General features: G+C 36.4%; 1 non-coding gene across 1 annotated transcript; it reads left to right on the top strand.

The window, feature by feature from the left end:
- The first annotated feature begins 11,098 nt into the window (after positions 1–11,098).
- Positions 11,099–11,205, top strand: LOC128293403 (small nucleolar RNA R71). Its single transcript, XR_008283585.1, has one exon. It is a non-coding gene; the product is annotated as a small nucleolar RNA R71 (small nucleolar RNA).
- The last annotated feature ends 1,051 nt before the right edge of the window (positions 11,206–12,256 follow it).

Genomic DNA, 12,256 nt, shown 5'->3' with positions numbered 1-12,256 from the left:
TGCTCATGAATGCATCATGGCGAATATGACAATCATGCTCCTTTTCAACTTCAATCATGATAAAACAAAAGAAAGCTCAAAATCTTACTCAAGAGTAGACAATCCATCATTGCATGCATCATCATCAAGCTTCACACTTAGCATGCAATGGCTTTATCACCATAACAACTTTGGCCAAATACCATTTCCATGGCTTAACAAAGATTTGAGCCATGGCTAACATGCACATCAAGTTAGCAACCAAAACATGCATGAAACTCCTAACACAACCTCATACATACCTTAATCTTGATGCAAACTTAGCCAAATCTCCTTCTAGATCTCTTCCAAACCAAGCATGAAGCAAAAATCCTCCTTCCTTAGTTTTGGCTCAAAGAAAGGATGAACAAAATTTTTTCTTTCCTTCTCTACAACTCACGGCAATGGGGGGATTACCACACTCACACACATTTTTTTTTCATTTTTTATCACCCATACACCTTTGTTTATTATTTCACCCTAATGCACCAACAAAACATGTTTCATGACATGTTTAGCCCATCCTCCCTTGTCATGGCCGCCACCACCTATAAAGGGGAATTTGACATGCAAGTCCATTATTTTGCATGCATGCTTTAATTAGTCATCACACATTTCCTATCATACTTTCAAAGTTCATTACTAAGTCCTTTCTTGTGGAATTCACCCTTATAACACTAAATCAATCATCATAAAATGTCATACATGAGCACACACATATTATAGGCATCAAAATAAATTTTTAATTATTTTTATGCCTCGGTTTTGTGGTCCTGAGACCACCTTCCGACTAGGGTCAATTTTGGGCTGTCACAATAGGACTACCCTTTTTGATGTTGGTCATGTACCTTTCGGTATTGTACAAATTTGGATAGCCATGCAAAAATGGCTTATATACATATTTTGAGCATAATGTTATAATCATCTTGTATGTATATGGTTATTGAGAGGTGTGGATATGCTTGGCAATGATTGGCCATTGGAATGGTTAATCACAATCATATTTTGTGCTATATATGCTAAAGGGTTAGTTAAATCATGGAAACTATGTAATAGGTAAAGTCTACCCTAAAGGCAGATGCTGACAGCAGCAGTGGTGTGAATTTGAAAAATCACTAAAAATAGTAGGAATGGATTTAAATAGTGAATAAATTATGTAATCGAACCTTGATGAATCTAATTTCATATGGAAGAAACGAAATGGTCATATGAGTCGGATTTTAAGAGATATTTAAGTTTTTGTGGAACAGGGCCAGTGCGATTTCTGGATCCCCTGATCTGAGTTTGGAAATTCATTATAAATTAACCAGAGATAATTAGAAGTCATGCCATATATTTATAGATTCCTTTTTGAGTCTAGTTTCATTAGAAACAAACGGCATAAGTATTTAAGCTCTGTACAGGGAGATATATAAGTCGTAATGCATGAAGGTCAGAGCAGTCGAACCCTGAAACAGGAGAGACTTTAACTAATAAACTGTACTAATTTGCCTGATCAAAAATTCTAGAAAAAAATTTTTAGATGGATATATGAGTCTAGTTTCAGGGAAAATTTACAGAATAAGTTTTCGAGCTTCGGAACTCGAGATATGATTTTTAAAGTGGCTGTGATGCAGTTAGCCAGCATGTCTGGAAATTTAAAAATGAACCGTGTAAGTCAATGAAATAAGTCCGTAAATACCTCGTGTTCGACTCCGGTAACGGTCTCGGGTATGGGGTGTTACATTTCATGAGGAAATTTTATGTGAAAAGTGCTTAATTAGACTTTAAGGACTAAATCGAACAATTTGTAAAACTTGTGTTCTAGAAGCAATTTGCATGAAATTGAATTAGATTATTAATTAGGGGTTCTTAAAGAGTAATTTGACCAAGTTTTAAAAATTTGGACAAAAATGGCCTTGGATGGGTAAAATTTGAAAGATTAGTAAAAAGGGCATTTTGGTCATTTAGGGGTAAAATGAACTAAAAGACAAAATAAAAGCCAAATTAGTGCCCATCTTCCTCCCATGGCCGTGAGAATCAAGAGGGCAGCCATGGCTAGGGTTTCCAAGCTTCCATCTCAATAATAAGTGATCTCGAGCCCCATTTTTAACGTTCTATGCATTTTTGAAGTCCCGGTAACATGACCTACTCATTTCTACCATTATTTTGAGCTAATATTTATGTTTAAAAATTTACCCATGCATGAAATGCTAGTATTTTGATGTTTAATGGAAGAATATGAAAGATTGGAGTGTGTTTAACACCATTTACTAAATGATTTTTCATGAAAAAGCCTAAAAAGGACTAAATTGAAAAAGGTGTAAAATAGGTAACTAAAAATATGTTTTAATGAGAAATTTGGGCTTCCATAAGCTTGAATATGGGTCGGCTATGCTTGGGTAATCAAGAAATTGAACATATTTCATTTTACGAGCCTAGGGACTAAATTGTAAATATCTAAAAGTTTAGGGGAAAAATTGTCAATTTACCCAAATATGATTTTTGGATCAATTTGAATAATGTGAGTCCTAAATAGGCTATGTATTTGAAATGATAGATAAAAGAAATCGAGATTCGAGCTTAAATCGAGAAAATACAAAGTTATGGACTAAAATGGTAAATTTGCCATTTCCGTATTCGAGGTAAGTTTGTGTGTTAATAATAGTGCAATGTTATTTAAGGACTAAATTATTTGTTAATAAGGCATAAATTGTATGATTAAGTATATTGAAAAGGTGATGGAATGAATTTATAATGTGAGAAAATGCTATGAAGGAATGGTACATGACTAGTGATGCATGAAATGTTTGATAGTTCATGTAATGATGACTTGCTTTATGATAGTTAATATATTGTGAACATATTGCTTTTGAATGCTTACTTGATAATTTTATGATAAATGTTAACTTGGTTAATGCAATGATATATCATGTTATAATGTTTTATTAACATGATGAATTATATTCTGAAATGATTGAATTGTATGTTGTTGATGTGAGTATGAATTGAATGCCCATTGTATAAGAAATTTATGAAACAATGATGTAATTGATAAAAAGAGGAAGAAAATCCCGGTTGAATGAAAAGGATAATCGATGGATTTCTAGAAATGAATTGATGGTAAAAAGGATCTAGCCCGGACGGGTGTTCCTAAAGTGATCTAGTCTCCCGAAGAATATGTCTGCAATATGGATTTAGCCCGGACGGGTAATCTGATTTAGGGTCTGAATTTAGCCTGGACTGGTAATTTAGATCCGAACTCATTGGAGTATTTTTCGTTGCAGGGGATTTAGCCTGGACTGGTAATCCCAACATTTACTCTATGAGTTTATAATACGGGGGATTTAGCCTGGACTGGTAATCCCACCGTAGGATGCGAAGTTCGCGGGAGTGTGTACTTGAAATGAGAACTTATATAGATTGATGATAAATGAGACATCGATCGAGATTCTATGAAATTCAATGGGATTAATAAGAGAAATGAATTAAAAGTTCTTACTATATATATATATATATGATTGTCATGTTTGGACGAGTGGTTGTGCTAATAGATATCACAGGTATGTACTCGAAACCCATGAACATGTGTTTGACATGTGAAATGAAATGGATTTGTGGTCAGAATGCAAATGAATGAGTGATTCATATGTGAATAATTTTTATGGCAATCTTACGATGATTATTATTTTGTTGCACTAAAATAGTTTTGGATAGAAGCAGTAGTCCGGCTTTGAAAACCCATCAAAAATTGTGGAAGTCGAATTAGAGGCTAAATAAATTATTAAATTAAATCCTATTGAGTCTAGTTTCACATAGAGGAAATGGAGTAAGCAAAGGAATTTCATATTATGAGATATTTGAAATTTTTTGAGACAGAGTCAGAGTGATTTCGGGCTCCCCTGTCTCAACTTTGGAAAATAACTAGAAATATTAAAAAAATAATGATGGGTTAGAATTCATATTACTAAATCCTTAATGAGTCTCTTTTAAAGAGAAATAGAGGGGAACATTATCCGAATCTCGTACTATGAGATAATTAATTTTAGTAAAGAAAGGTCGAAGCTGTCAAATAGCATAACAGGGGTAACTTTGAAGAATAAACTATACTTATTGGCTAGACCAAAAATTTTGAAAATTTTAAGGTAAGAAGATATGTGAGTCTCATTTCAGGAAAAATTAGCGGATCATAATTTTGAGTTTCGTAGCTCTAGATATAAATAATTTAATCACTACGACTCGAGAAAACAACTTGACTAGACTTTTAATAAATAGAAAGAATTTGAAAATAGCATGTTAATACATTGCTTATTATTTTTCATACGAGCTTATTAAGTGTAAAGCTTACTCCCTCCTTTCCATTTCTTTAGTGTTCTCAGGTCTGCTCGGGGTTGGAGATCGTCGGAGGCAGCATCACACTATCAAGCCGATACCTTCGGAGTATTGATACATATGTTAGAAATTTCAAGTGAGTGGCATGTATAGAGACCTAGTTCTATGACATGTGTTATTATGATTTGGCTAAATGTATTGGTCTATATCGAGCTATTGTATATGGCCATGAGATGTGACTCATATTGATTATGGTTTGTAAGTCTAACTAATTGATCGCGAGGTTTCGTTATAGGTTTTAAATATTTATAATTACTCATTCTTGAACTAACTATTATCGCGATGTAGGCAAGTGTACCTATCGAACAGTAGTATACTTTTAGCAAGACCAGATTGTCGAACCCAAAGGAACTAAAAGTACTAGTAATGACTGTCTTTTTATTATCTAGCCTAGGAATAAAAGGGGTTTTTATTTTAATTAACTAATTATCTAAACTAAGAACGCACAGAGAAAAGAAGTGGGGAATTACTTTTGGGAAAATCGATTGACTTAAGACAATACCTAAGGAAAAATCCATCTAGACTTTACTTGTTATTCTGGCTCCGAACCGGGCGATTTATTCATTCAACTTGTTCCGTAGAGATCCCTAAGTTATATTATTATCCCTATTCAAGACTAATAATGTCTAATCCCTAAATTGAATAATCGAGACTTTTCTTTAATTAACACTCTAGGGTTGCATTAACTCGATCTATGGATCCCCTTATTAGGTTTCACCCTAATCCAGCAAAATCTTGTCACCCTATTTCTAGGCGCCCAATCAACTCTACTTAATTCTGACAAAAGTACTCTTAGACAGGGTCTATTCCTCCTTTGAATAAGAGCATGTCTTGAATCAGTATCCTGGGTTATCAAAACAAGAATTAAGAACACATAATTAAGAACAAGTTAAATATTTATCATACGATTCAGAAAATAATAACAAGATTCATCTTAGGTTTCATTCCCCTTAGGTATTTAGGGGATTTAGTTCATAACTAAATAGGAAAACATCTCTGAAGAATAAAGAATACAAAACATAAAGAAAGCCCAAAACTCCTGAAGGGAAATTGAGGAGAGATCTTCAGTCTTGATGATGAATCCGGCTTCTGAGATGGATCAATCGGCTTCCTTGGGGTAATTCCTTACCCCCTGCTCTCCGTCTCCCTTTTTCTCCTCTTCTAAGGTGTATTTATAGGCTTTGGAATGCCTAGAAGCCCTCAAAAGTGGCCTTTTCCGAATTGGACTTAAATTGGGCTCGGCAGGACATGCCCGTGTGCGATTACTTCAGGCCGTGTTCAAGCCTGTTAGAATGGCACGGCCATGTGCTATGCCCGTATGAGTCGTGCTCCAATTCTGCCAGATTGACACGACCGTGTGGTCTGCCCATGTGAGGAGGTCCAGGTCGTGTTGATTTCGTACTTTGGCCCATTTTCTCTGTTTTTGGCCCGTTTCTCGTTCCTTCTACTCTCCTATGCTCTCCTAAGTGTAAAACATGAAATTAAAGCATTAGGAGCATCGAACTCACCAATTCTAATGAGAAATCATCCATAAAATGCATTAAACATGGGGTAAAAATGTGTATAATTTGCGGTTTATTAAATATGCCCACACTTAAGCATTTGCTTGTCCTCAAGCAAAATTCTCAACTCATAATCAAAATAAATCCTTCTCAACTTATAATTTCTATCGATAATATCTCACATTAAACCATAAGTAATCATACATTGAGAATTCAACTAAAAGAACATAAAAGTTTCAAACATTCCAAGTTGAATATTTAGTCATGCAAACTTAAGTGCTTCCCTTCATCTAAGTAATTACCTTTGATTTAGAATATCACAAAGTTTCACATTCTCACTAAAGGTTCACTCAAATCACTCGAGGTGTTTAAGGACATTAAATGAAGCACTCAATAGTCAATAATGAAAAGTCATTACCATAGGCTTGCATGAAAATCAAATCTCCACCACTATAATTTAAGATGATATATCAATCAAAAGGTCTTTAGAGGGTTGTAATGAGGTTTAGTTAGGGGGTGTGGTCACAAGCTGAAAGAAATGGTTAGAATCGAGATTGAATTGAAAAATTTTCCTAACTAGAAAAAGAGTTAATCTTCACTTGCGTACAATAGAGCTTCTCTCAAAATATGAAAGTATAGATATGTATACATAGTTTTTTATTATTATTATTTTTAGAACAAGTTAAATTAATATAGACTAACTATCAAGAACAAAACATAGCTAGGCAATCCATTCAACTCAAATTTCGACAAAAATATGGATTAATTTAGGCGATTTCAACAATAATGGGTTAAAGGTTAATATTAAGGGTAATACAAGAAATGGTTTGTTAGGCTCAAGGGGGTTTACTAGAGGTTAATCGTGGACGTAGGCTTTTCATGGCATGAGTGGATTAATCCTAAGTGCCTTAATCATTTTGATATATCAAATCAAATGGTGTGGTCTCGACATGCATAATCAAGCAAGTTCAAGAATAACAGTTCAATACTGCGCACTCAAAGCAATAATAAAAGTGAGCACGAAAGGATGAATAGATGCTCAAAAGGCTCAAAAATCTCATAAAAATTATGGCTTTTTGATGTTTAGACTCATGAATTCCAATTCAAAGTAATACCTAGACTTGGGGAAATAGCCTAAGATTTTGAATTCTTAAAAAATCAACTCATCATGCTTGATTCTCTATTGTCTTAAAGTTTAAATAATCAATGCATAAATCCCTATGTTTTAATTCAAGATATATCAATCAAAATCATAAGTTAATTAAAATTTATCCTAAATATGATATGAGAGTTTTTAAAGAGAACAAGATGATTATTCATGGATTTTTCTGATAATGAAATAAATATCCCCCCACACATAAGATGTACATTGCCCTCAATGTACAAAGATAGATATTAGAGTATAAAAATAAGATAGGGAGAGAAGTGAAACTTCCTGTATGATGAATTCCTTGAACTAGAGTTTTGGAGAGTGATCGGTTCGAGAGTGGAGGAGGATACTCCGGCGGTCGTAGTGGTTCATTAGGCCATAAGTCCTACGCCAAAAGAATATTATATCTAGTGGTAGCTATGGTCGTGGTCGAGCAGGACATGGCAGTCATGGAGAACCTTTCCTGGTGGAGTTTTAGTTCCTCTGTGATGATGAGTTTAAGAGCTCTATATAATTGTGATAAAATCAGGAACTTTTTAGGGGATATTAGAAAGAATAAGTACTCGAAAAGAAATAACCAAAATTTATAATAAAATTCTAAATCTGCTAAAAAATAAATAAAAATAAAATAAAAAGTAGTTTGAATAAAAATTAAAAATATAAAATAATAAAATAAATATTTCTAAACATCTTCATCACTAGATGGTTCGCGAGGTGGGACTGGCGATGATATGTGAAGATGCTGACAAATCTGCTGTAGAGTAGCATCAATGTTGTTAAATCGTTGAAAACACTGATGCTCGAATAAAGTGAGGCGCTTAGAGATGTCAACATATGAAGCTGCCGCATGAACTGGGCAAGAGAGCGGTGGTGGCTAAGTCGGTGGTTCCTCGTGTTGTGGGGGGACATCATCAGGAATGTCCTCATAGGCCTCCTCTTGGTAGATTGGGTAAGACGATACTAGGGAGAGGAGGTTCCTCGGCCCCTCTCAATCATCCTCATGCTAAGCATGCTCGAGATGCCTTTTGGATACATCTGCCCAGTCGATGCAGCGGCCTGCTGCTAAAGGTCGGGCTCGAAGTATTTGGAAGAGCTCTTCTTGGGGCCCTCGTGGAAACTTTAAGAGAAGGTGACGAATTTTCGCGATTGGACGCGCGGAAGATAAGGCCTCCTTCCTCTTCTTCGAGGCTGGTACGACGGTTTTCTTTCCTCTTGAAGATGACATTGAAGGCGCTAAGGAAGAGAGATTTGAGCTTTAAAAACGAAGTTGGAGGCGACGTACGAGCGTGGCAGGGGGTACAGCCGTGTGGAGGGAAAATGGAGGGAAAAGCGATGGGAAAGTGAGGATTAATACAGGGGAAGTGGATTTTAGGATGGTTTGGGGTTGGGGAAATGAGAAACTGGGGAATAGTGGTTGGGATAAGGATTAGGGAGTGGAGAAGGAGAGATTCTGCTAGGGTTTTGAAATGGGGAAGAAGATGAACAGTGGATTGCTTATATAGGGGAGGGCCACATGGCCTAAGGCCACGCTTGTGTACTCTGAGGGTAAGCCCGTGTCTTTTGAATTTTACGATTTAGGTCGTGCCCAACTACTATCCCACGCTCGTGTGTCTTGGGCGTGTGTGGCACATGGCCATGTCGCACGGGCGTGCCTAGGTTTGTTCACTTCTCCTACGCCCGTGTGATAGGGTACCACGCCCGTGTATTGTTGTCCATGGCTTAACGACACGGGCGTGTCTCACGCCCGTGTCAAAGAAACAAAATCAAGCCTTACCCCTTCCTATGCCTGTGTTCACCTATCGAGTTCACCCACGGCCATGTCGCACGGCCATGGGGATTTATCGCATCCCGTGTTTTGGGGAAATCATGTCCTGCTTCCATACGGCTGTGTCTTTTCCCCTATTTGGCCAAGGCTTTAGGCACGCCCGTGTGCCTGGCCGTGTGTGCTGAAAAACCTTGCAATTCAAAGATAAATTTAATGATTTAAAGTGTTAGAAATTAAAAATAAAGAAATAAAAATATGTTAGTGCTCGAGTTGCCTCTTGGGAAGTGCTTATTTATAGTCTAAGCTCGACTTACCTCTCTAGTGAATGATCAGGGTGGTTCGAGGAGTTTATATTCCTCATTCCTGCTAAAAATCTCCTCAAAATAAGGTTTTAATCGGGTGTTGTTTACCTTAAAATTGTCGAACTTTGGGTGATTCACCTCTACCGTACCAAATGGAAAAATACTGAGTACTGTAAGAGGGATTTCCTCATTCGGTGTGGTAGTGACAATGTGGGGATCTGCGGCATCTAGTAAGACTTTATTGCCAACCTTAAGTTGATTAGGAGAGGTATCGGACTTGTTTTGGTGTAGTTTCGGTTTATCATGTGTTCTCAATTTTTGTGCTCACCATTCGTCTAGCTCCTTTATCCGTAGCCTTCATTTTTCATGAATGTGTCCTCTATCATTTCTGGAACATAGCTCGTGAACTTTTTTGAAGCTTAATTTCTGCAAAGTCATATTGTCAGTTTTAGTAGATTTGTGTGGACTATTACCTTCAATGTTCGATGTGATGCCAGAATTACGAGCTTGAAGGGTGATCGTTTCGTCTCCCACACGAAGTGTAAGCTCACCTGTGCCAACATCAATAATTGTTTTAGCAGTTGCTAAAAAGGGCCTTCTTAAAATCAATGGGGTGTTATTATCCTCCTCTATGTCTAGAACAACAAAATCAATGGGGAATATGAACTTATTTACTTTCACGAGTACATCTTCAATAATACCCCTAGGGAATCTTATAGTTTTATCTGCCAATTGAATGCTCATCCTAGTTTGTTTAGGTTTCCCAAGACCTAGTTGCTTAAACATTTTGTAATGCATGACATTAATACTAGCCCCTAAATCAGCTAATGCATGACTTATATCTAAACTACCAATTAAACAAGGAATTGTAAAACTCCCTAGATCTTTCAATTTGTGGGGTAGCTTATTCTGTAGAATAGCTGAGCAGACTGCATTTAGCTCCACATGCGATGCTTCATCCAACTTTCGATTATTTACTGAAAGCTCTTTTAAAAATTTCATTGTATTTGGCATCTGCGACAAAGCTTCAATAAACGGTAGGTTAATATGTAAGTTTTTCAAAAGTTTGAGGAATTTACAGAATTATTCGTCCGAGCGGTCTTTCCTTGTCGCGTTAGGGTATGGGACACAAGGTCTATATTCTTCATTCACCATTTTGTTATGACTTAACTCACTTTTACCTTTGCTCACCACAGTTTCTTGTATCAATTCTGGCTCAGGCACAATGAATCCTTCCTTATCTTGAGTACTAATTGTGTTGAGGTGTTCCCTTGGGTTAGGTTAAGTATTACTTGGTAAGCTACCTTGTGGTCGTTTGAAGATTAGTTTGGATAGCTGACCTATCTGAGTTTCAAGTCCTTGGATCGATGCTTGTTGATTTTTAAGTGCTGTCTTGGTATTTTGGAAATGGGTTTCTGACATTGATATGAATTTTGAGAGCATCTTCTCAAGGTTCGGTTTCTTCTCTTGTTGATAAGGTGGCTGTTGAAAACCCTGAGGATTTTGTGGCTTTTGATTTCCTTGACCACCTAGGAGAAATTTGGGTGGTTCCTCCAACCTGCATTATAAATATTACTGTATGGGTTATTTTGAGATCTAAAGTTATTGTTACCCATATAGTTGACTTGTTCCTCTTCGGTTGTGGGATTGAAGGATTGATATTCTGTTTGCACACCTCCTCCACTTGAGTCACACCTCATTACTGGATGTACCTGCGTAGAACTAAGTAAATCATCAATCTTTTTTATTGAGAAGTTCTACCTAATTTGACAACATAGTAACTGAGTCGACGTTAAAAACGCCGACTATTTTCGTTGGCTTTGTCCTTATAACTTGCCACTGATAGTTATTCAGTGACATCTCCTTTATAAACTCATAGGCATCTTCTGGTGTTTTATTGTCGACGGTTCTGCCAGCAGCTGCGTCAACCATTTACCGAGTCAAAGGATTCAGACCATTGTGGAATGTTTGTATTTGGAGCCAAAGCGGTAACCTATGGTGAGGGCACCTTCTTAGTAAGTCCTTGTATCTCTCCCATGCATCGTAAAGTGTTTCTAAATCCATCTGCACAAAAGAAGAGATATCATTACGTAATTTAGACGTTTTAGCCCGCGAAAAATATTTTGGTAAAAATTTTTCGATCATTTGTTCCCAAGTAGTAATTGACCCTCGTGGTAACGAGTTTAACCACTGTTTAGCTTTGTTTCTCAGTGAAAAAGGAAATAACCGAAGACGAATGGCATCATCAGAAATGCCATTGATTTTAAATGTATCGCAAAATTCCAGAAAGTTTGCTAAGTGAGCGTTGGGATCTTCATCCTGCAAACCACCAAACTGAACAAACTGCTGTATCATTTGAATTGTGTTAGGTTTCAGTTCAAAAGTATTTGCAGCTACAGCCAATCGAACTATGCTAGATTCTGTTCCTATTAAAGAAGGTTAAGCATAATCATACATAGTGCGTGGAGCAGGATTTTGATTAGCCGAAATTGCAAGAGGTAGCTGATTGCCTTGGTTTTTAGCCGTATCTTCGGTTAGGGGTTGAGTATCATCTTATTACTCATTCTCCGTGTATCGTAAGCTGCGCATTATCTCTCTTTGATTTCTACGAACTGTACGATCGATTTCTTCGTCAAAAAGTAATGGTCCCGACGGGTGTCCTCTAGTCATAATCTATAAAAACCTACCAAGACAAAGAATAAGTAAATTAATAAATAATAATAAAATTAAATTAAATTGCAAGAAAAATAAATGGCTAAAGTAATAAAAATTGAGCGTTCCTAATATCTTAGTTCCCTGGCAGCGGCGCAAAAAACTTGATCGCGAGGTTTCATGATAGGTTTTAAATATTTATAATTACTCATTCTTGAACTAACTATTATCGCGATGTAGGCAAGTGTACCTATCGAACAGTACTATAGTTTTAGCAAGACCTGATTGTCGAACCCAAGGGAACTAAAAGTACTAGTAATGACTGTCTTTTTATTATCTAGCCTAGGAATAAAAGGGGTTTTTATTTAATTAAATAATTATCTAAACTAAGAACGCACAGAGAAAATAATTGGGGAATTGCTTTTGGGAAAATATATTGACTTAAAACAATACCTAAGGAAAAATCCATCTAGACTTTACTTGTTATTCTGGCTCC

This window comes from Gossypium arboreum, chromosome 5 (assembly GCF_025698485.1).
Source record: "Gossypium arboreum isolate Shixiya-1 chromosome 5, ASM2569848v2, whole genome shotgun sequence".
NCBI lineage: Eukaryota > Viridiplantae > Streptophyta > Magnoliopsida > Malvales > Malvaceae > Gossypium > Gossypium arboreum.
This window is presented reverse-complemented; position numbering and strand designations above follow the sequence as displayed.